We start from the raw sequence: 26,450 nt of genomic DNA on the forward strand, positions 1-26,450 counted from the left end.
ACAAAACAAAACAAAACAAAATAACAGTAAGAAATTACCTGCTAGTAGATTACACACTATCTTCTTGAAAATAGTTCCTCAAATCACAATATCAAAGAACACAAGGTGGACATTCAAACAGGGAGACTGCAAACAGCTGTGTTCAATGTTCCAAAAACATTGATAAAGTCAGCTATTTAACACCCCCAAACACACTTGCTGTTATATCCGTTAGAGCTCTTTTTCTTTTTTTTTCCCCTCTCTTTTTTACAACAAAATTTACACATCTTGGATTTTATTACTCCTTAGTGCTTATTACTTTCTTTTGGGGGGGGGGAAGAATACAGTCAAATATGGCAAAACAAAGCTGTCAGTCAATACCAAGGATAGACATAGCACATGGTGTAGAACAGAGTACAAGTTTATCAACAGTTGTTATCAACGTTGTCCCTTGTTTCCTTAAAAAGAATTGTCTATCTTATTAGATATTATAAAGTTGGACAAAACAGTAGAGAACAAGACCAATAAAACTTAGGCATTGTAAACATTACAGGACTTCCAAAGAAGACAATAGTCAAACCAGAATGGGTATCTTAGTGAATCTTATTGTCTTCAAAGTAGTTGCCTATGTCTTCAAACGTGATACTATCATATAGAATGGAACAGAGTCTAATCAGTCAAAACAAGATCGTGGGAGTACTACAGGACTTCAAAACAAGTTAATAGGAAATCAAAAAGAGTTACTATTTATATATCCTAATTTTTTTGAATTTTTTCTTTAATTAAGACAAACATAAGAAATGACTAAATAATTTTTTTTGAAACAATAAGGGGGGGATTGAGATAAAACAGGACATAACAATATAACAATAGAGGTCACAGCATGACTGTTTCAACAACCTAGTACTTCACCACCTTATAACCTGACTTAATAGTAGTTACCATAGTGTCTTTTTCCTTGAAATATTTGGATAAAACTTCATATACTATAGCTTCAAATATTTTCATATCAAGAAGCCCAGAATAAAGCCTTTCTAATTAATGAGTGAAAACTTTATAAGGCTTCAAGGCCACCTAATGGGGAATCATGATTACCACATATTTTTATATATTTGAATCATTATTTACATTAGGGAAACTATTCGGTATTCACACATGCGAGATTGATTTATTTCACTAATGAGTATGGTCTCAAGCTGCGCCCATTTATTGATAGATATCTCAATGTGATCCTTCTTTATAGCTGAATAATACTCCATTGTATAGAAATACCACAACTTTTTTATCCATTCCTCAGTTGATGGGCACTTGGGTTGTTTCCAAGATCTGGCGATTACAAATTGTGCTGCTATAAACATAGGTGCACATATATCACTGTGGTATGATGCTTTCAGTTCTTCTGGGAATATGCCTAGAAGTGGAATAGCTGGAATAAATGGGATTTCCAGTCCCAACTTTTTGAGAAATCTCCAGACAGATCTCCACAAAGGCTGTACCAGTCTACACTCCCACCAGCAGTGCAGGAGAGTTCCTTTTTCCCCACAGCCTCTCCAGCATTTGTTGTCGGTTTTCTTGATCCTGGCCATTCTTTCAGGAGTGAGATGGTATCTCAGTGTGGTTTTAATTTGCATTTCTCTAATGACCAATGATGATGAGCATTTTTTCATGTATTTATTTGCCATTTGCATTTCTTCATCTGAGAATTGCATATTCATCTCAGATGCCCATTTTTGGATTGGATCTTTGAATTTCGGAGGTCTGAGTTTCTTTAATTCTTTATATGTTTTAGACAAGAGGCCCTTGTCTGAGAGAGAGTTCACTAAAATCTTTTCCCAGTTTGTGGGTTTTCTTTTCACTATGCTGGAGATTTCTGTTGACATGCAGAAACTTTTTAATAAGAAGTGGTCCCAGTTATTGATTCTGGGAAGTATTTCCCGTGCGGTTTGAGTCCTGTTCATGAATTCTTTACCTACTCCTATGTCTCTAAGGTTTCTACCTATTTTGTCTTCCAATAGATTTAGTGTTTCTGTTTTAATATTCAGATCTTTGACCCATTCAGATTTTAATTTAGTACATGGTGATAGACATGGGTCTAGCTTTAGTTTTTGGCAAATGGAGAGCCAGTTTTTCCAGCACCATTTATTAAAGAGACTGTCGTTCTTCCAGTGAACCTGCTTGGCTCCTTTATCAAAAATAAGGTGGTTGAGTGTGTTCGTAGTTGTGGTTGTATCTTCTAATCTATTCCACTGATCTTCAGCTCTGTTTTGATTCCAATACCATGTTGATTTTACTACTGTTGCTTTGTAGTATAACTTCAAGTCAGGGATTGTGATGCCTCCTGCTTTGTCTTTGCTGCTTAGAATTGCCTTTGCGATTCTAGGTCTCTTCTGGTTCCAGATGAAATTTAGGAGTGATTTATCTAGATCTATAAGGTTTGTTGATGGTATTTCTATTGGGATTGCATTGAATCTGTAAAACAGTTTTGGGAGAATGGCCATTTTCACAATGTTTGTTCTTCCTATCCATGAGCAAGGGATGTCTTTCCATTTTCTGAGATCATCTTCAATTTCCTTTTTCAGTGTATTATAATTTTCACTGTATAAGTCTTTCACTTCTAACCTCTAACACTAACCCTAAACCTATCCCTACCCTAACCCTAAACCAAACACTAAAGCTAACTTCTAACCTTGACACTAACACTAACCCTAAACCTAAACCTAACCCTAACCTTAACCATAACACTAAACCTAAGCCTAAACGCTAACCCTAAACTTAACCCTAATCCAAACCCTAACCCATAACACTATAACTCAAACCTAACCCCTAACCCTAACCCTAAACCTAACTCTAACACTAAGTCTAATGCAAACCCTAACCCTAATCCTAACCTAATTGTAAACCTAACCTTAACTATAACCCAAGCCACACCCTAACACTAACTCTAAACCAAACCATAACACTAACACTAAACCTAACTCTAACACTAACCCTAACAATAACCTCTAGAGCAAACCCTAACCCTAACCCTGACCCTAAAACTAGCCAGTAAGCCTAATCTTAACCCCTAACCTATCACAAACACTAACACTAACCCAAACACTGAACCTAACCTTTAACCCTTAACTTAACACTAACCACAACCTCTAAGCTTAAACCTAACCCTAACTCTAACTCTAACTTTAACTCTAACTCTAACTCTAACTCTAACTCTAACTCTAACTCTAAACTTAAACCAAATGCTAACCGCCAACCATAACACAAACCATAACCATAACCCTAAAACGAACACTAACCCTAACGCTAACTCTAACCATAAACCTAAGTTTTAACCCTAACCCTAATCGAAACCTAATGCTAACCTCTAACCATAACCCTAACCCTAACCCTAACCCTAACTATAACTGTAACACTAACTCTAACACTAAAACTATTCCTAACATCAAAACTTAACCCTAACCCTAACCCTAACCCTAAACCTAAGCCTAATCTAATTGTACCCCTAACCCTAACCATAACCCAAAGCCCAAGTGTAACCCGAACACTAACCGTAACACTAACCTTAAACCCTAAATCTAAAGCTAACACTATCCCTAATCATAACCCAAACCAGCAACACTACACTAACCGTAACCCTAACCCTAACCCTATCTCTAAGACCGAACCCCTAACACAAACGCTAAATCTAACCCTAAAACTAACACTAAACCTAACCCTAACACTAACCCTAAGCCTAACACTAACCCTAAACCTAACCGTAACACTAACACTAACCATAACCGGAAGCCTAACCTTAACACTCTTCCTAACACCTAACCCATAACACTAACCCTAACACTAAATGTAACCATAACACTAACTCTACCCCCACACTAACTTGTAATCCTAACCCTAACCCTAACCATACCCATAACCCTAACCCTAAACCTAACATTAATCCCTTACCGGAACCCTAACCCTACCCCTTAAACTAAAGCTAACCCTGTCTATAATACCTAATCATAAACCTAAAAATAACTCTAGCATAACCCTAATCCTAACCCTAACCTTAACCATAACCCTGAAGCTAACACAAATCCAAACACATACCTCTAACCCTTATCCTAACCCTAACCCTAAACATAACACTAACCCTAACCTCTAACACTAACCCTAACCCTAAACCTTTCCCTAATTCTAACCCTAAACCTAACACGAAACCTAAATTGTAACCCTAATACTAACCTAACACTAAACCTCAACTTAACCATAACCCTAACCATAACCATAACTCTAACCCTAACCCTAAGCGTAACCCTAAACGCTAACCCTAACCATAATCCTAACCCTAACCCTAACATTAACCCTAACCCTAACACTAACCATAACAATAACACATACCTCTAACCCTAACCTTAACCCTAACACTAAACATAACACTAACCCTAACCCCTAAAACTAATCATAAACCTAAACCTATCCGTAACCCTATCCCTAACCCTATGCCTAAACCTAACACTAAACCTAACTTGTAAGCCTAGTCCTAACCTAACACTAAACCTCAACCTAACCATAACCCTAACCATAACACTAACCCTAACCCTAAGCCTAACCTTAAACAATAACCCTAACCATAATCCTAACCCTAACCATAACCCTAACTCTAACCCAAACTATACTCCTTAAACTAGCCCTAACCCTGACTGTAATACCTAACCCTAACCCTAACACTAGCATAACCCACCCCTAACTCTAGCCATAACCCTAACCCTAACACTAAACCTACCCTGTATCTTAAACCCTAAGCCTAACCCTAACCCTAAGACGAACCCTAACCCTAAACTCTAACACTAATCCTAACCCTAAACCTATTCCTACCCTAACTCTAAACCTAACAGTAAAGCTAATTTCTAACCCTAACACTAACCCTAACCCTAAACCTCAACCTAACCCTAACCTTAATCTTAACCATAACACTAACCCTAACCCTAAACCTAAAGTGAACCCTAACCCGAACCCTAACCCATAACACTATATCTCACACCTAACCTCTAATCCTAACCCTAATCCTAACCCTAACCTTAACACTAAACCTAATGCAAACCCTAACCCAAATCCTAAGCTAAGTGTAACCCTAACCTTAGCTATAACACAAGTCTAACACTAACCTAACTCTATCCCTAACCATAATCTTAACAGTAACCCTAACACTAACCCTAACCCTAAGCCTAACCATAAAGGCTAAGCCTAACCGTAATCGTAACCCTAACCGTAACCTTAACCCTAACCCTAATGCTAACCCTAAAACTAACTCCTAAAGTTAACCCTAACCCTAACCGTAACACTAACACTAAAACTAATAACTAACCCTAATCCTAACACTAACACTAACCCTAAACATATCTTCTAGGACTAATCCTAACCCTAACCCTAATCGGAACCCTAACCCTAACCCTAACCCTAACACTAACACTAACATCTATCCCTAATCCTAACCATAACCCTAACCATAACCATAACCCTAACCCTAAATCTATCATTAATCCCTTACCCTAAACCAAACCCTACCCCTTAAAATAACCTAACCCTGACTGTAATACCTAACCTTAACCTTGTCCCTAACCCTAGCATAACCCTAAAACTAATCTTGACACTAACGCTAACCCTAACACATATTTCTAACACTATCCCTAACCCTAACCCTAAATGTAACACTAACCCTAACCTCTAACAGTAAGCCTAATGCTAAACCTATCCCTAAACCTAACACTAAACCTAACACTATACCTAAGTTCTAACCCTAACCCTAAAACTAACTCTAAACCTCAACCTAACCCTAAAGCTAACCATAACACTAACCCTCACACTAACCCTAACCCTAAATGCTAACCCTAACCATAACCCTAACCCTAACCCTAACCCTAACCTAATTGTAACCCCAATGCAAACCCTAACCTAATTGTAACCCTAAACCTAACCATAACCCTAAGCATAAACCTAACCCTAACAATAACCATAACCTCTATGCCTAACCCTAACACTAACCTTCACCCTAAATCTAACCCTAAACAAAACGCTAACTTCTAGCCATAACCCTAACACTAACCGTAACCCTAACAATAAAAATTAACCCTAACCCTAACACTAACACTAACCCTGAACTCAAACTTAAACTTTAACAATAGCCCTAAACCAATATCTATCCCTAACACCTAACCCTAACCCTAACCCTAACCCTAACCCTAACCCTAAGCCTAAACCTAAACCTAAGCTTTAACTCTAACCCTAAACCAAAACTAACACTAACTGCTAACCATAACTCTAACCCTAACCCTAACCCTAAACTCTAAATGTAACACTAACCCTAACTTTAAAACTATCCCTAACATCTAACCCTAAGCCTAACCCGAACCCTAACCCTAACCCTAAACCTGACTGTAATACCTAATCCTAACCCTAAACTTAACCCTAGCATAACTTTAACACTTACACTAACCATAACCATAACCATGAAGGTAACCCATATCTCTAACACTTATCCTAACACTAACGCTAATGCTAACCCTCACCTTAACCCAAAACCTAAGTTATCACAATAACCCTAATACTAAGCCTAACCATAAACTCTAAGCCTAACTCTAACCCTAACCCTAACACCAAACTGTAGCACTAAACCTAAAGCTAAACTCTAAACATAAACCTAACCCTAACCCTAAACCTAAAGCCTAACCCTAACCCTAAAACTAAACATAACCCTAAAACTAACCGTAAACCTAACCCTAAGCCTAACCCTTAACCTAAACATAACCCTAATCCTATCCCTAACACTAAACCATTAACCCTAACCCTAACCCTAAAACTACCAGTAAAACTAACCCTAACACTAACCCTAACCCTAACCCTAAACCTAATCATAACCATAACACGAACCATAATCCGAAGCCTAACCCTAAGCCTCTCAATAACAACTAACCCCTAAACCTAACACTAACACTATCCCTAACACTAACCATAACACTAACCCTAATGCTAACCATAACCCTAAACCTAAGTTTTAACCCTAACCCTATCCTTAACCATAACATCTAAGCCTAACCCTAACCCTAACCCTAAACCCAAATCTAAACCTAAACCTAACGCCAACCTCTAATCATAACTCTAACCTTAACCCTAACCGCTAAACGTAACACTAACCCTAACACTAACCCTAAAATATAACCTTAACCCTAATTCTAACTCTAAACCTAACACTAACCCTAACACTAAACCAACTTCTAACCCTAACAGTAACCCTAACCCTAAACCTAAACGTAACCCTAACCCTAACCCTAACCTTAACCCTAACCCTAACCCTAACCCTAAACCTACCCTGAACCCTAACTCTAACCGTAACCCTAACCCTAAACTTACCCTAAACATAAACTTACCCTAACCCTAAATTCTAATCCTAATGCTAACACTAACCCTAAAACGTAACCTAAACCTAACCCTAATCTCTAACACTAAAGCTAACACTAAAGCTAACTTCGAACCCTAACCCTAACGATAACCCTAAATCTCAACCTAACCCTAACCATAACCCTAAACGTAACACACAGCCTAACCATAACCCTATTCCTAACTGTAACCCTAATCCTAATCCTAATCCTAATCCTAAGCCTAACCCTAACCCTATCCCTAACGCTAACCCTAACCCTAAATCTAACTCTAAACCTAACCCTATCTCAAAAACTAACACAAACTCTAAACCTAACCCTAACACTAACCTCTAAACGTAACCCTAACACTAACCATAACCCTAACCCTAAACCTAAGCTTTAACCCTAACCCTAACACTAATACTAACAATAAACTCTAAGCCTAACCCTAACCCCAAACTGTAACACAAAACCTAATGCTAACCACTACCCATAAGCCTAACCCTAATCATAGACCTAAACCTAACCCGAACCCTAACCCTAAACCTAACCCTAACACTATACGTAACCTAACCCTAATCCTAACCATATACCTAACCCTAACCGTAACCCAAACCCTGAGCCTAAGCATATCCCTAACACATAACCCATAACCCTAAGCCTAAACCCAACCCTAAACCTAATCGAAAACCTAATTATGACCTTAATATTAACCCTAACCCTAACCCTAATATGAAACCTAATTGTAACACTAACACTAACTGTAACCCGAAGCCTAACCCTAACCCTCAGCCTAACACCTAAACCTAACCCTAACCCTAAACTAACCCTAACCGTAACCCTAACCCTAAACCTAAACCTAACCCTAACATTCTCCCTAACACCTAACACCTAACCCTAACTGTAACACTAACCCTAACCCTAACCCTAAACATAACCGTAATCATAACCTTAAACCTACCCCTAACACTAACTTCTAATCCTAACCCTAAGGTTAACCCTAAACCTAACCCTAAACTCTAAACCTAACCCTAACCCTAACCCTAAAGCTTACTTCTAAACATAACCCTAAGCCTAACCCCAATCCTAACCCAAACCCTACCCCTTAAACTAACACTAACACTGACAGTAATATTTAGCCCTAACCCTAACCCTAAACCTACCATAACCCTAAACCTAACTCTAACACTACCCCTAAAAGTAACCCTAACCCATATTTCTAACCCTAACACTAACACTAAACTTAACCTCTAACCCTAACTCTAACCTATCCCTAACCCTAACCCTAAACCTATCCCTAACCCTAACCCTAAACTTAACACTAAACCTAACTTGTCACCCTAACACTAAACTTCAACCAAACCCTAACCCTAACCATAACACCAACCCTAACCCTAACCCATAACCCTATCCCTAATACCGAAACCTAACCCTAACCCTAACACTATATCTAACGCAAAACCTAAACCTAACCTTAAACCTAACCCTAACCCTAACGTTAACCTAAATGTAATCTTAACCCTAATCATAAAGCTAAGCCTAACCATAACACTAACCCTAACTAAACCGTAACCATAAACCTTACACTAACCCTATCTCTAACCCTAACCCTAAAACTAACCCCTAAAGTTATCCGTGTCCCTAACTGTAACCCTAACACTAAAACTAATAACTAACCTTATCCCTAACACTTACCCTATCACTAACCCTAAACTTAACAGTAACCCTAACCATAACATCTAAGCCTAATCCTAACCCTAACCCTAAACCTAACTGTAACCCTAAACCAAACACTAAATTCAATCCATAACCCTAACAATAACCATAACCCTAACCCTAGCTCTAACACTAACCCTAACGCTAAACCTAAACCTAACCCTTAAATCTAATGGTAAAACTAATTCTAACCCTAACCCTAACTCTAAACCTAACACTAACCCTAACACTAAACTTAAACCTAAACCTAACCCTAACCTTAACCCTAAACCAAACCCTAACCCTAACACTATGCCTAACCCTAAACCTAACCTAACCCTAAATTGAACCCTAACCCTAAACCTAACCCTATCAAAACGACTAACCCCTAACCCTAACACTAAACTTAACTCTAAAACTAACTCTAAACCTAACTCTAATCCTAACCCTAACCCTAAACCTAATCATAACCCTAACTGTACCCGTCACACAAAGCCTAACCCTAACCCTCTCCCTAACAGCTAAAACCCTAACCCTAACCTTAATCATAACCCAAACACTAACCCTAACACTAACCCAAAACCTAACCTCTAACCATAACCTTAATACTAACCCTAACCCTAACCCTAACACTAAACCTAAATCAAACTAACCCCTAACCCTAATGCTAACACTAACCCTAACACTAATCCTAACACTAAAAGTAACCTCTAAAACTAACCCTAGCAATAACTGTGATCCTAACCCTAAACCTAACCACTAACCCTTGTACTAACCCTTACCCTAACCCTAAGCCTAAACCTAATCCTAAACCTAAATCTAACACTTAACCAAATGCTAACATCTAACCATAACCCTAACCCTAAATCTAACCCTAAAACTAACCCTAAACTCTAACCGTAACACTATCCCTAACACTAAGCCTAACCCTAACCTCTAACCCTAACCCTAACCATAACCTTAACCATAACCATAAACCTAACCCTAAATCTAACATTAATCCCTTGCCCTAACCCTACACCTACCCATTAAACTAACCCTAAAGCTGACTGTAATACCTAACCCTAACCATAACAATATCATAACCCTAACAGTAACCCTAACCCTGACACTAACCCTAACTTTAACACACACCTCTAACCCTTTCCCTAACCCTAACCCTAAACGTAACACTAACACTAACCCTAACCTCTAACACTAACCCTAATGCTGAAAATATCCCTAACCCTAACACTAAACCTAACACTATACCTAACTTCTAACCGTAACCCTAAAACTAACTCTAAACCTCAACCTAACGCTAACGCTAACCATAACACTAACCCTCACACTAACCCTAACCCTAAATGCTAACCCTAACCCTAACCCTAACCCTAACCCTAACCCTAACCCGAACCTAATTGTAACATAACTCTAACCCGAAACTAATTGTAACCCTAACCCTAACCATAACCCTAACCCTAAACCTAACCCTAACACTAACCATAACCTCTAAGCTTAACCCTAACCCTAACCTTCAACCTAAATCTAACCCTAAACAAAACGCTAATCTCTAAACATAACCCTAACCCTAATCCTAACTCTAACCCTAACACTAAAACTAACCCTAAACCTAACCTTAACACTAAGCCTAACCCCAAACTTAAGCTTTAACACTAACCCTAAACCTAAACCTATCCCTAACATCTACCGTAACCCTAACCCTAACCCAACCTAACCCATAACCCTAATTCTAACATTAACCCTAACCCTAATCCTAACACTAAAACTAACCTCTAAAACTAACCCTTGCACTAACAGTAATCCAGCCCTAAACCTAACCACTAAACCTTGTCCTAACCCTTACCCTAACCCTAAGACTAAATCTAATCCTAACCCTATCTCTAACACTTAACCAAATGCTAACATCTAACCACAATCCTAACTCTAACCCTAACCCTAAAACTAACCTTACACTCTAACCATAACACTGACCCTAACCCTAACCCTATCAGTAACACCAACCTCTAACCCTAACCCAAACCATAACCCTAACCCTAACAATAACCCTAACCATAACCCTAACCCTAAATCGAAAATTAATCCCTTACCCTAACCCAAAACCTACCCCTTAAAATAAACCTAACACTGACTGTAATACCTAAACCTAACCCTAACCCTAACCCTAACCTTAGCATAACCCTAATCCTAACCCTAAGACTAACCCTGACACCAACGCTAACCCTAACACATACCTCTAACCCTATCCCTAACCATAACCCTAAACATAACACTAACCTTAACCTCTAACACTAACCCTAATGCTAAACCTATCCCTAAACCTAACACTAAACCTAACACTATGCCTAACTTCTAACCCTAACCCTAACACTAACTCTAAACCTCAACCTAAACCTAACGCTAACCATAACACGAACCCTCACACTAACCCTAACCCTAAAAGCTAACCCTAACCATAACCCTAACCCTAACCTTAACCCTAAGCTAATTGTAACTCCAACGCAAACCCTAACCTAATTGTAACTCTAACCCTAACCATAACCATAAGCCTAAATCTTACCCTAACAATAAACATAACCTCTATGCCTAACCCTAACCCTAACCTTCACCCTAAATCTAACCCTAAACAAAACGCTAACCTCTAACCATAACCCTAACACCACCCTAACCCTAACACTAAAATTAACCCAAACCTTAACTCGAACACTAAATCTAACCCCAAACTTAAGCTTTAACACTAACCCTAAACCAATAGCTATCCCTAACATTTAACCCTAACACTAACCCTAACCCTAACCCGAAACCTAAGTTTTAACCCTAACCCTAAACCAAACCTAACGCTAACTGCTAACCATAACTCTAACCATAACCTAAACCCTAACCCTAAACTCTAACCGTAACACTAACCCTAACATTAAAACTATCCCTAACATCTAACCTTAACCCTAACCTTAACCCTATCTGAAAACCAGACTGTAATACCTAACCCTAACCCTAAACCTAACCCTAGCATTACCTTAAACCTAACACTAACCATAAACATAACCCTAACCCATACCTCTAACATTAACCCTAAAACTAACCCTAATCCTAACTCTCACCCTAACCCAAAACCTAAGCTTTAACAATAACTCTAATAATAAGCCTAACCATAAACTCTAAGCCTAACCCTAACCCTAACCCTAACAGCAAACTGTAACACTAAACCTAAAGCTAAACTCTAAACATAACACTAACCTGAATTCTAACCCTAACCCTAAAACTAAACCTAAAGCCTAACCCTAAACCTAAAACGAACCATAACCATAAAACTAAGTGTAAACCTAACCCTAAGCCTAACCCTTAACCTAAACATAACCCTAATCCTATCCCTAACACTAAACCAGTAACCCTAACCCTAAAACTAACCCTAACACTAACCCTAACCCTAACCCTAAACCTAATCATAACCAAAACAGGAACCATAATATGAAGACTAACCCTAAGCCTCTCAGTAACAACTAACCCCTAAACCTAACCCTAACACTAACCCTAACACTAACCGTAACACTAACCCTAACCCTAAACCTAAGTTTTAACCCTAACCTTATCCTTAACCATAACATCTAACCCTAACCCTAACCCTAACCCTAACCCTAAACCCAACTCTAACCCTAAACTTAATGCCAACCTCTAATTATAACCCTAACACTTACCTTAACCCTAACCGCTAACCGTAACACTAACCCTAACCCTAAAAGATAACCCTAACCCTAATTCTAACTTTAAACCTAACCCTAAACCTAACACTAAACCAACTTTTAACCCTAACAGTAACCCTAACCCTAAACCTAAACCTAACCCTAACACTAACCCTAAACCTACCCTTAACCCTAAGCCTAACCGTAACCCTAACCCTAAACTTACACTAAACATAAACTTACCCTAACCCTACATTCTAATCTCAAACCTAACCCTAACCCTAAAACTTAACCTAAACCTAACCCTAATATCTAACCCTAAACCTAACACTAAAGCTAAATTCGAACCCTAACCCTAACGATAACAATAAACCTCAACCTAACCAAAACCATAACCCTAACCATAACCCTAACTGTAACCCAAAGCCTAACCATAACCTTATTCCTAACCGTAAACCTAATCGTAATCCTCATCCTAAGCCTAACCCTAACCCTATCCCTAACCCTAACCCTAACCCTAAACCTAACTCTAAACCTAACCCTATCTCAAAAGTAACACTAACTCTAAATCTATCCCTAACACTAACCTCTAAACGTAACCCTAACCCTAACCGTAAACCTAACCCTAAACCTAAGCTTTAACCCTAACCCTAACACTAACCCTAACTATGAACTCTAAGCCTAACCCTAACCATAACCCTAACCCCAAACTCTAACACAAAACCTAACGCTAAGCATTACCCAAAAGCCTAACGCTAATCATAAACATAAACCTAACCCTAACCCTAAACCCTAACCCTAACCCCAACACTATACGTAACCTAAACCTAAACATAACCGTAAACCTAACCCTAACCCTAACGGAAACCCTAATCCTAACCATATCCCTAACACCTAACCCATAACGCTAAGCCTAAACCCAACCCTAAACTTTTTTTTGTCTTATTCTTTTTTTTTTAATTTTATCTAAGTGAAAAAGAGAAAAACACAAAACAAAACAAAGCGGTACAAGGGTACACGTAATACAGAACTACAAAAAAAGCAGTAATTAATCACCTGTTAATAGATTACATATTATCATCTTAGAAATAGTTGCTCAAATCACAGTATCAAAGAATACAAAGTGGACATTCAAACAGAGAGACTGCAAACAGCTGTGTTCAATGATTCAAAAACATTAATATAGTCAGCTATTTAACACCCCTAAACACACTTGCTGTTATATCACTTAGAGCTCTTTTTCCCCTCTCTTTTTTAGAACAAAACTTACACATTTTGGGTTTTATTACTCCTTAGTTCTTATTACTTTTTTTTGGGCGGGGGGAGAGAATAAAGTCAAATATGACAAAACAAAGCTGTCAGTCAAAACCAAGGATAGACATAGCACATGATGTAGAACAGAGTACAAGGTTATCAACAATGGTTATCAACGTTGTCTCTTGTTTCCTTAAAAAGAATTGTCTACCTCATTAGACATTATAAAGTTGGACAAAACAGTAGAGAACAAGACCAATAAAACTGAGGCATTTTAAACATTACAGGACTTCCAGAGGAGACAATAGTCAAACCAGAATGGGCATCTTAGTGAATCTTATTGCCTTCAAAGTAGTTGCCTATACCCTCCAACTTGATACTATCATACAGAATGGAACAGAGTCTAATCAGTCAAAACAAGATCGTGGGAGTATTACAGGACTTCAAAACAAGTTAATAGGAAATCAAAAATAGTTACTATTATATATCCTAGTTTTTAAAATTTTTCCCCTTAATTAAAACAAACATTAGAAATAACTAAATAATTTTTTAAAGAATAAGGGAGAGATTGAGATAAAACAGGACATAACAATATAACAATGCAGGTCAAAGCATGACTGTTTCATCAACCTAGTGCTTCACCGCCAAATAACCCGACTTAATAGTAGTTACCATAGTGTCTGTCTTTTTCCTTGAAATATTTGGATAAAACTTCATATACTATAGCTTCAAATATTTCCATATCAAGAAGCCCAGAATAAAGCCTTTCCAATTAATAAGTGAAAACTTTATAAGGCTTCAAGGCCACATAATGGGGAATGATGATTACCACATATTTTTATATATTTGAATCATTACTTACATTAGGGAAACTATTCGGCATTCACACATGCGAGATTTATTTATTTCACTTAGTATGGTCTCAAGCTGCGCCCATTTATTGATAAATATCTCAATGTGATCTTTCTTTATAGCTGAATAATACTCCATTGTATAGAAATACCACAACTTTTTTATCCATTCCTCAGTTGATGGACACTTGGGTTGTTTCCAAGATCTGGCGATTACAAATTGTGCTGCTATAAACATAGGTGCACATATATCACTGTGGTATGATGCTTTCAGTTCTTCTGGGAATATGCCTAGAAGTGGAATAGCTGGAATAAATGGGATTTCCAATCTCAACTTTTTGAGAAATCTCCAGACAGACCTCCAAAGAGGTTGTAGCATTCTACACTCCCACCAACAGTGCAGGAGATTTCCTTTTTCCCCATAGCCTCTCCAGCATTTGTTGTTGTTGGTTTTCTTGATCCTGGCCATTCTTTCAGGAGTGAGAGGGTATCTCAGTGTGGTTTTAAATTGCATTTTCTGTAATAACCCTAAACTTAATAGAAAACCTAAATCTGACTTTAATATTAACCTGACCATAACTCTAACCCTAAACCTAACCATAAAACAAAGCCTAACCATAACCCTATCCTAACCCTAAAACTAACCGTAATCCTAAACCTACCCCTAAACCTAACACTAACCCATAACTCTAACCCTAACCCTAACACTAACCTATCCCTAACCTAACCCTAAACCTAACACTAAAACTAACTTCTGACCCTAACCCTAACCCTAAGCCTAAACCTCAAACTAACCCTAAACCTGACCATAACTCTTACCCTAACCATAACCATAAAACAAAGCCTAACTTTAACACTATCCTAATCCTTAAACTAACCATAATCCTAAACCTACCCCTAAACCTAACACTAACCCATACCTCTAACAGTAACCCTAACCCTAACACTAGGCCAAATTCTAACCCTCACCCTAATCCAAAACCTAAGCTTTAATGATAACCCTAACACTAAGCCTAACCATAAACTGTAAGCCTAACACTAACACTAACCTTAACACGAAACTCTAACACTAAAACTAAGGCTAAACTCTAACCAAAACACAAACGCTAAATCTAACCTTAATCCTAACCCTAAAATTAAAGCCTAAGCCTAACCCTAAAATCAACCATAACCCTAAAACTAACCATAAACCTAACACTAACCCTAACTGTAACCCTAAAACTAAACCTAAACATACCCTAATCCTATCCCTAAAACTAAACCCCTACCCCTAACCCTAAACCTAACACTAAAACTAAGAGTAAACCTAACCCTAACAATAACACTAACCCTAAACCTAACCGTAAACCTAATCATAACACTAACACTAACCATAACCCAAAGCCTAACCCTAAGCCTCTGCTTAACATCTAACCCCTAAAAATAACCCTAACACTAAACCTAACACTAACCATAACCCTAACCATAACTCTAAACCTAACACTAAAACTAAGTATTAACCCTAACCCTAACCCTAACATTAACCATAATATTTAAGCCTAACCCTAACCCTAACCCTAAACCCAACCCTAACCCTAAACCTAATGCTAACCACTAACCCTAACCCTAACCTTAACCCTAACCTCTAACCGTAACACTAACCATAACCCTATCCCTAACCAGAAAACTAACCCTAAAATCTAACCCTAACCCTAACTCTAACTATAATTATAACCCTAACCCTAACCCTAAACCTAACCCTAACACTAAAGTAACTTCTAACCCTAACAGTAACTTATAACCTAAACCTAAACCTAACCCTAACCATAACCCTAACACTAACCCTAACAGTAATTATAAACCTAACCCTACTTGGAACCGAAACTTCTAAACATAACACTAACGTTAACCCTACCCTAACCCTAAGTCTAACTCTAACCTTAAACTCTAACCCTAACCCTAACCCTAAACCTAAAGCTAACCTCTAAACCTAACCCTAAGTCTAACCGTAACCATAACCCGAACCCTACCCCTTAAACTAACACTAACACTGACTGTAATACCCAGTCCTAATGCTAACACTAAACTTACCATAATCCTAACCATAACTCTAACCCTACCGCTAAACCAAACCCTAACCAATACCTCTCACACTAACCCTAACCCTAACACTAACTCTAACACTAACCTTAACCACTTACCCTAAACCTAACCCTAAACGTAACCCTAACCCTAATCCTAACCCTAACCCTAAACCTAACACTAAACCTAACTTCTAATCCTAAAATTAACCCTACTCCTAAACCTCACCCTAACCGTAAACCTAAACATAACCCTAACCCTAACCATAACCATAACACAAAGCCTAACTTTAAACCTATCTCAAACCCTAACACTAACCCTAATCCTAACCTACCCTTAAATCTAACCCCAACGCATACATCTAACCCTAACCCTAACCCTAATCCTAAACCTAATCCTAAATTTAACTTCTAACCCTAACCCTATCCCTAACACTAACCTATTCCTAACCCTAACCCTAAAACAAACACTAAACCTAAATTTTAACCCTTAACCTAACGCAACCCTAAGCCTAAAACTAAACCGACCTCTAAACCTAACCCTAACCCTAACACTAACCTAAAACTTAACCTAACGCTAACCCTAACCCTAAGACTAAACCTAACCCTAACTACAACCTTATTTCTAACACCTAACCCCTAAAGATAACCCTAACCCTAACCATAAAACTATACATAAATCTAATGCAAACTCTAACACTAACCCTAACAATATCCCTAACCTAATCATAACCCTAAAACTAAACATAACACGAAGCCTAACCCTAACCCTATCACTAAAACCTAACCCCTAAATCTAACCCTATACCTAATCCTAATCCTAATCCGGGCCTTAAACATAACCGTAGTCCAAACCCTAACCCGAACCCAAACACAAACCTAACCCTAACCCTAAACTCTAACCCTAAATCTAGCACTAACTGTAAACATAACCATAAACATAAACCTAACACTAAACCTAACATTAATCCCTAACCCTAACACTACCTGTTAAACTAGCGCTAACAATGACTGTAATGCTTAACCCTAACCCTACACCTACCATAACACTAACCCTAACCCGAACCCTACCACTAAATCTAACCCTAACAAATACCTCTAAACCTAACCCTAACCCTAACCAAAACCCTAACCCTAACCCATTCGTTTAAACCTAAACCTATCTCTAACCTTAACCCTAACCCTAACTCTTTCCCTAACACCTAACCTCTAAACCTAACACTAACACTAACCCTAACCCTGACCCTAATCGTAAAGCTAAACCTAAGTTTTAAAACAAACCCTAACCCTAACCTTAACCATAACCTCTAAGCCTAAACCTAACCCTAAAGCTAAACCAAACACTAAAACTAAACCTAACACTAACCTCTAACCATAACCCTAACCCTAACCTTAACCCTAGCTCTAACCCTAAACCTAACCCTAAACTCTATTCGTAACACTAACCCTAACCCTAAAGCTAACCCTAACGGTAACCCTAATCCTAACACTTATATCTAAACCTAACCCTAACTCTAACTCTAACCCTACCGCCAAAACTTACACTAAACCAAAGTCGAACACTAAAACTAAACCTAACCCTAAACCTAAAACTAACCCTAACCCTTTCCCTAAACCTCAAACTAAACCCTAACCCTAAACCTAACACGATTCCAAACCCAAACCCTAACCGTAAACCTAACCCTTACCCTAAACCTAACGATAACCCTAACCATAACACTGTCCCTAACACCAAACCCCAACCCTAACCATAAACCTAACCGTAAAAGTAACACTAAACCTAACCCTAAACATGAGCCTAAGCCTAACCCTAAACCTAATCATAACACTAACGCTAACCGTAACCTGTAGCCTAATCATAATACTCTCCCTAACACCTAACACCTAACCCTAACCCTAACACTGACGCTAACTCTACCTGAAATCATAAACCTAGACCTACCCCTACCCCTAAATTTTAATCCTAACCATAAACCTAACCCTAACCCAAACCCTAACCTTAACCATAATCATAACCAAAACCCTAAACCTAACATTAATCCCTAACCCTAACTCTAACCCTACCCCAACCCATAAAACTATCCCTAAACCTGACTGTAATACCTAACCCTAACCCTAATAGTAGCATAAACTCAGCCCTAACTATAACCCTAACCCATACCTCTAATCCTTACCCTAACACTAACTCTAACACTAACCCTAATCCTAATCCTCACCCTAACCCAAAATCTAAGTTTTAACGATAACCCTAACACTAAGCCCAACCATTCTCTCTAAGCCTAACTCTAACCCTAACAGTAACACCAAACTCTAACACTAAACCTTATGCTAAATATTTACCATAAGCCTAACCCTAAACCTAACCCTAACCCTAACCCTATAGCCTAAACCTAACCCTAAAACTAACCATAACCCTAAAACTAAATGTAAAACTAACCCTAACCCTAACAGTAACCCTAACCCTAAAACTAAACATAACCCTAATCCTATCCCTAACATTAAACCCCTAACCTTAACCTAAACCTAACCCTAAAATGAACAGTAAAAATAACCCTAAAGCTATCCCTAACCCTAACCCTAACCCTAAACCAAATGCTAACCCTAACCCTAAAACTAACCATAACCCGAAGCCTAACCCTAAGGCTCTCCCTAACACCTAACCCCTAAATCTAACACTAACACTAACACTAACCCTAAACCTAACTGTAACTCTAACCCTAATCCTAACCCTAAACCTAAACCTTAATTTTAACCCTAATCCTAACCCTAAACTTAACCATAACATCTAAGACTAACCCTAATCCTAACACTAAACCCAACTCTAACCCTAAACCTAATGCTAACCTCTAACCATAACCCTAACCCTAACCTTGACCCTAAACTCTATCCCTAACCCTAACCCTAACCCTAAAATGTAACCCTAACCCTAACTCTAACTCTAACACTAACACTAACACTAACCCTAACACTAAACCAACTTCTAACCCTAACAGTAAGCCTAACCCTAAACCTAACCCTAGCCCTAAACATAACCCTAACCGTAACCCTAATGCTAATATCTAAACCTAAACCTAACTCTAACTCTAAATCTAACTCTAACCCTAACACTAGAAACCTTCTAACCCTTACACTAACCCTAACACTAAACCTAAACCTAAACCAAAACCTATTCCTAACCCTAACCCTAAACCTAACCCTAAAACTTAACCCTAAACTTAACACTATTCCTAAGCCTGACGATAACCGTAAAACTAAGCATTACACTAAAGTTAACCCTAAGCCGAACACTAAACCTATCCCTAATACCTAACTCCCACCCTAACCCTAAACCTAACCCTAAAACTAACACTAAACATAACTATAACCCTATCCCTCAGCCTAAACTTAAACTTAATCATAACCCTAACACTAACCGTAACACGAAGCCTAATCTTAACCATCTCCCAAGCAAGTGACCCCTAAGCCTAAACCTAAAACTAAGCCTAACACTAACTGTAAACATAAACTTAACAGTACCCCTAACCCTTACTTCTAATCCTTACCCTAAACCTAACCCTATCCCTAACCCTAACCGTAATCATAACCCTAAACCGAACATTATTCCCTAACCCTAACCCTAACCCTAACCGTACGCTGTAAACTAGCCCTAACCCTGGCTGTAATACCTAACCCTAACCCTAACCCTACCCTAGCATAACCCAGGCCTAAACCTAAACATAACACTAACCTTAACCCTAAACCTAACCCTCACCCTAAACCATACTTTCACCCTAAGCCTAACCCTAAACCTAAAACTAAGCATGACCCTAACCTCTAACCCTAACCCTAACTATTAACCTATCCCTATCCTAACCCTAAAAGAAACACTAAAGCTAACTTCTAACCCTAACACTAACCCTAACCTTAAACCTCAACCTAACCCTTACTTTAAACATAACACTAACCCTAAACTTATCCTAACCCTAAACTTAACCCTAACCCGAACCCTAACCCTAAAGCTAACGCTAACCCTAACCCTAACCGTAATTCTAACACTCAATCTAATGCAAACCCTAACCCTAATCCTAACCTAATTGTAACCCTAACTTTAACTATAAGCCAAGCCTATCCCTAACCCTAACTCTAACCCTAACCATAACACTAACACTAAACCTAACTCTAACCCTAACCCTAACACTAACATCTAGAGCAAACCCTAACCCTAACCGTAAGCCTGACCCTAAAATTAACCAGTAACCCTAATCTTAACCCTTACCCTATCCCTAACCCTAACACTAACCCAAACACTGAACCTAACCTTTAACCCTTAAACTAACACTAACAATAACCTCTAAGCCTAAACCTAACTCTAACTCTAACCCTAAACCAAACGCTAACTGCCAACCATAACCCCAACCCTAACCATAATCCTAAACCGAACACTAACCCTAACCCTAACACTAACCATAAACCTAAGCTTTAACCCTAACCGTAATCGAAACCTGACACTAACCTCTAACCGTAACCCTAACCCTAACCTAACATTAACCCTAAACTCTAACCGTAACACTAACTCTAACCCTAAAACTATCCCTAACATCAAAGCCTAAACCGAACCCTAACCCTAAGCCTAAGCCTAACATAATTGTAACCCTAACCCTAACACTAACCATAACCTAAAGACTAACTGTAACCCGAACTGTAACCGTAACACCAAGCCTAAATCCTAACCCTAAAGCTAACACTATCCCTAATCCTTACTCTAACTGTCAACCTAACACTAACCGTAACCGTAACCCTAACCCTATCCCTAACACCTAACCCCTAACCCAAAAGATAAATCTAACACTAAAACTAACACTAAACGTAACACTAAAACTAACCATAAGCCTAACGCTAAACCTAATCGTAACCCTAACACTAACTATAACCCGAAGCCTAACTTTAACACTCTTCCTAACACCTAACCCCTAACACTAACTCTAAACCTAAATGTAACCATAACCAAACTCTACCCCAACCCTAACTTCTAATCCTAACCCTAACCCTAACGCTAACCATACCCATAAACCTAACCCTAAATCTAACATTAATCCCTTACCCGAATCCTAACTCTACCCCTTAAACTAAAATTAACGCTGTCTATAATACCTAAGCATAAACCAAAACATAAACCTAGCATAAACCTAAACCTAACCCTAACCTTAACCATAACCCTAAGGCTAACCCTAACCCAAACAAATACATCTAACCCTTACCCTATTCCTAACCCTAAACATAACACTAACCCTAACCTCTACCACTAACACTAACCCTAAACCTAACACGAACCTGACTTGTAACCCTAATCCAAACCTAAAACTAAACCTCAACTTAACCATAACCCTAACCATAACACTAATCCTAACACTAAGCCTAACGCTAAATGCTAACCCTAACCATAATCCTAACCCTAAACTTAACCCTAACCCTAACACATACCTCTAACCCTAACCCTAACCCTAACCCTAACCCTAAACATAACACTAACCCTAAGCTCTAACACTAACCATAAACCTAAACCTATCCCTAACCCAATCCCTCACCCTAAGCCTAAACCTAACACTAAACCTAACTTGTAACCCTAGTTCTAACCTAACACTAAAGCTCAACCTAATCCTAACCCTAACCATAACACTAACCCAAACCCTAAGCCTAACCATAAACGCTAACCCTAACCATAATCCTAAACCTAATCCTAACCCTAAACCTAACCCTAAACCTAACCCTACCCCTTAAACTAGCCCTAACCCTGACTGTAATACCTAAACCTAACCCTAACTCTAGCATAACCCAGCTCTAAAAGTAACCCTAAACCTAACCCTAAACCTAAACCTAACCCGTACCTTTAACCCTAAGCCTAACCCTAACCCTAACCCTAAGACTAACCCTAAACTCTAACACTAATCCTAACCCTAATCCTATATCTACCCTAACCCTAAACCTAACACTAAAGCTAATTTCTAACCCTAACACTAACCCTAAACCTAAACCTCAACCTAAACCTAACCTTAACCATAGCACTAACCCTAACCCTAACCCTAAACACTAACCCTAAACTTAACACTAATTCGAACCCTAACCCATAACACTATATCTCACACGTAACCCCTAACCCTAACACTAACCCTAACACTAAATCTATTGCAAACCCTAACCCTAATCCTAACCTAATTGTAACCCTAACATTCACTATAACCCAAGCCTAACCCTAACCCGAACTCTAACCCTAACCATAACACTAACACTAAACCTAAATCTAACCCTAACCCTAACACTATCCTCTAGAGCTAACCCTAATGCTAACCGTAACCCTGACCCTAAAATTAACCAGTAACCCTAATCTTAACCCTTACCCTATTCCTAACCCTAACACTAACCCAAACCCTGAACCTAAGCTTTAACACTTAACCTAATACTAACTGTAACCTCTAAGCCTATACCTAAAACTAACTCTAATACTAACTCTAACGCTAAACCAAACACTAGCCTCCAACCATAACCCCAACCCTAACCATAACCCTAAACTGAACACTAACCCTAACCCTAACCCTAACCATAAACCTAAGCTTTAACCCTAATCCTAAACGAAACCTAACGCTAACCTCTAACCATAACCCTAACCCTAACCCTAAACTCTAACCGTAACACTAACTCTAACTCTAAAACTATCCCTAACATCAAACCCTAAACCTAACCCTGACCCTAAACCTAAGCCTAACCTAATTGTACCCCTAACCCTAACCATAAGCCGAACCCTAACTGTAACCCGAACACTAACCGTAACACTAACTCTAAACCTTAAATCTAAAGCTAATACAATCCCTAATCCTAACCCTAACTGTCAACCTAACACTAACTGTAACCCTAACCCTAACCCTATCCCTAACACCAAACCCCCAACCCAAACGCTAAATCTAACCCTAAAACTAACACTAAACCTAACCCTAACCCTAATCCTAAGCCTAACCCTTAACCTAATCGTAACCCTAACACTAACCGTAACCCGAAGCCTAACCTTAACACTCTTCCTAACACCTAACCCCTAACACTAACCCTAACCCTGAACTTAACCATAACCCTAACTCTACCCCAACACTAACTTCTAATCCTTACCCTAACCCTAACCATACCCATAACCCTAACCCTAAACCTCAAATTAATCCCTTACCCAAACCCTAACCCTACCTCTTAAACTAAAGCTAACACTGTCTATAATACCTAACCATAAACCTAAACATAACTCTAGCATAACCTTAAACCTAACCCTAAACTTAAGCCTAACCCTAACGCTAACACTAACCCAAACACATACCTCTAACCCTAACCCTAACCCTAACCCTAACCCTAACCCTAACTCTAACCCTAACTCTAACCCTAACCCTCTAACACTAACCCTAATGCTCAACCTATCTCTAAAGCTAACACTAAACCTAACACTATACCTAACTTCAAACCCTAACCCTAAATCTAATCCTAAACCTCAACCTAACCCTAACGCTAACTATAACACTAACCGTCACACTAACCCTAACAGTAAACGTTAAACCTAACCCTGAACCCTAACCCTAATCCTAACCCGAACCCTATCCCTAACCTTAACCCTAAGCCTAAACCTAACACTATCCTTAAACCTAAACCTAACCCTAACAATAATCCTAACCCTAACGCTAACTCTATCCCTAACACCTAACACCTAACCCTAGACCTATCCCTAACCCTAACCCTAACCCTAACCCTAACCGTTAAACAAACCCAAACCATAACCCTAAACCTAACCCTAAACCTAATCGTAACCATAAAAGTAACCATACCCAGAAGCCTAACCATAAACGTCTCCCTAACAAGTAATCCCTAACCACAACATTAAACCTAAACCTAACCCTAAAACTAACACTAACCTCTAACCCTAACCCTAACCCTAACCCTAAGCCTAAACCTAACACTATCCCTAACCCTAACCCTAACACTAACACTAACACTAACCCTAACCCTAGTCCTAACCCTAAACCTAAAGCACAAGGTTACCCTAACCCTAACAATAACCCTAACCATAACCTTAACCCTCAACCCTAACTCTAATCCTAACCCGAACCCTATCCATAACCCTAACCCTAAGCCTAAACCTAACACTATCCCTAACCCTAAACCAAACCCTAACACTAATCCTAACCCTAACCCTAAGGCTAAGTCTATCCATAACACCTAACACCTAACCCTAGACTTAACCCTAACAGTAACACAAACCCAAACCATAACCCTAATCCTAACACTAAACCAAATCATAACCCTAAAACTAACTGTACCCAGAAGCCTAACCATAACCGTCTCACTAACAAGTAACCCCTAACACCAACACTAAACCTAACCCTAATCCTAAAACTAACACTAACGTCTAACCCTAACCCTAAACCTAACATTACCACTAACCCTAAACCTAACTTCTAACCCCGACCCTAACCCTAAACCTCGACCTTACCCTAACTCTTAAACTAAATCTAACCCAACCCAAACCATAAGCCTAAAACTAACTGTAAACCTAACCATAACATTGAGCCTAAAACTAATCTTAAACTTAAACCTAAGTGTAACACAAAGCCTAACACTAATCTTCTCCGTAACACCTAACACCAAAGCCTAAACCTAACAGTAACACTAACCCTAACACTAACCCTAAACCTAAACCTAAGTTTAATCCTAACCCTAACCCTAACCTTAACCCTAACTCTAACCTTAACCCTACCACTAAACTCTAACCATAACACTAACCCTAACACTAACCCAAACACTATCCCTAAACCTAATATCTAACCCTAACACTAACTATAACACTAAATATAACCCTAACCCTCAGACTAAACCAACTTCTAACCCTAACAGTAACCCTAACCCTAAACCTAAACCTAAACCTAACCCTAACCCTAAAACTAAATCCTAACCCTAAACTTAACACTATTGCTAATCATAAACCTAACCAAAAACCTAACACTAACCCTAACCCTAACCCTTTCCCTAATAAATAACCAAAACCCTAACCCTAAACCTAAACCAAAAACCAACACTAAACCTAACCCTAACCCTAACCATAACCATAACTTCTAATCCTAACACTAACCCTAACCCTAACCATAATCATAATCCTAAAACTAACATTACTCCCCAAACCTAACCCTACCCAAACCCCTTAAACTAACCCTAACACGGACTGTAATATCTAATCCTAATGCGAACCCTAACCCTATCATAACCTTAACCCTAACCCTAATCCAAACCCTAAACCTAACCCATACCTCTAACCGTAATACTAACCCTAACCCTAACACTAACCATAAAATCTACAACTAACCCAAACACTAAACCGATCCCTAACCCTTACCCAAAGCTAACAGTAAACCTAACTGCTAACCCTAACCCTACCACTAACCCTAAATCTAAACCTAAACCTAAACCTAACCATAACACTAACACTAACACTAAACGCTAACCCTAAACATAACACTACCCTAACCCTAACACTAA

This window comes from Cavia porcellus, unplaced genomic scaffold (assembly GCF_034190915.1).
Source record: "Cavia porcellus strain 051 isolate PalLab524CR breed Dunkin Hartley unplaced genomic scaffold, mCavPor4.1 scaffold_13, whole genome shotgun sequence".
In the NCBI taxonomy this organism is placed as follows: Eukaryota; Metazoa; Chordata; class Mammalia; order Rodentia; family Caviidae; genus Cavia; species Cavia porcellus.